The sequence below is a fragment of the Grammomys surdaster genome, unplaced genomic scaffold, assembly GCF_004785775.1.
Source record: "Grammomys surdaster isolate TR1022 unplaced genomic scaffold, NIH_TR_1.0 251, whole genome shotgun sequence".
NCBI lineage: Eukaryota > Metazoa > Chordata > Mammalia > Rodentia > Muridae > Grammomys > Grammomys surdaster.
This window is the reverse complement of record NW_021604692.1, coordinates 2,286,743-2,287,978: the sequence shown is the minus strand read 5'-3', so window position 1 is coordinate 2,287,978 and position 1,236 is coordinate 2,286,743. Positions and strand designations below refer to the sequence as shown.

Genomic DNA, 1,236 nt, shown 5'->3' with positions numbered 1-1,236 from the left:
GGAGGGATGTCTAGAAGACATCAGAACAGGGCTGTCTCTTTCCCCTCCTACCTAGCAGTTCAGGGGACAGCACCAGTCACAGGCACAGCCCTCCCTGTTTCCCCTTGACCCCACCTCAGTGACCTCATCAAGAGCCAAGACCAAACCCCAGAGTCACATACACTCTGGACTCCCAGCCTCACAGTGGTCAGTGTTGGACTAGGAGCTTCTAGCCGTCAGGACAGAGCCCGCTCCTGCCCAGCCATGGTGCCCTCCTGGGCAGCCAGGCCTCTCCTACCTGGGCCCCTCCTCCCTACTTCTACTCACATGGCTGCCTGAGGGGTTCACGTTGGCACGAGCAGGCTGTGTTTCCACACTGGCGAGTTTCTTCCCTGCAGTGCCCTGATGGGTAGGTATAACAGATACATTGGGATGTGTGTAAGGGAAGAGGCATTTAGTGAGCACTTGCTTGTCTCCCCACACCCAGCACTGCCGTCACCCCAAGGGTTCAGAAGGCCTTGGTCATTTCTCTAAGAGCACAGCTGTTAATTGGGGTCCTGCTCATCAGCACAGCAGATCCTATCGGATCCTCAGCAGGCAGTATGAAGGGCAAGGTGAAGTCAGGATTTGAACCCAGAGCTGGCACTCTTATGGGCAACCTTGACAGGCAATCCTATGAATTCTGAGAGAAGGAAGGAATGGCCTCCTCCTGGAGGGGGAGGCTTGTGAGGGGAAAAGTGGCCTCACCTTCCTCCAGTCCATGATGTCTTTCAGTCTCCGGAAGAGAAATATGCCCTTGCCCTGAGATCGGGCGACCTGGTGGTGGGTGGGGTTGGGAAAAAGGCAGAGCTCAGGATTCCTCCCTGGCCCCCATCCCCAGGGCCTTACCCAGCTCATCTCTGTGTCCATGTCCCAGTGGGCCCCATCTCTGCCCAGAAAAATGGTCATTCAACCCCCATGGGGCTGGAGGAGGGAAGTGAGCTGGGCTTTGCTACAAAGACATACATTTGCATGAATAATGCAGAAGGACAGACAATTAAGAAACCATCTCAGCCAGTCCTGGAACATATCATCCAATGCTTTTTTTGGAAATCAATTTGCCTTCCTAATTAGGTTTCACTTCGGCTAATACTGGAATCAGTCTGCCTTTACTGCACCCTGCCATGGGTAATTCATGCCCTCCCAGAGGCGAGGGGGCTGGGGGAGTCTTTGATATCCTGTGGTGTTCCTGCCTTCTAAGATGTTCACCTGCCCAGC

At 54.4% G+C, this 1,236-nt stretch overlaps 1 protein-coding gene across 1 annotated transcript in view; it reads right to left on the bottom strand.

Moving 5' to 3' along the window:
* Ttll9 (tubulin tyrosine ligase like 9) overlaps nt 1-1,236 on the bottom strand; it is a 50,907-nt gene that overhangs the window by 16,465 nt on the left and 33,206 nt on the right. The window lies entirely within an intron of this gene.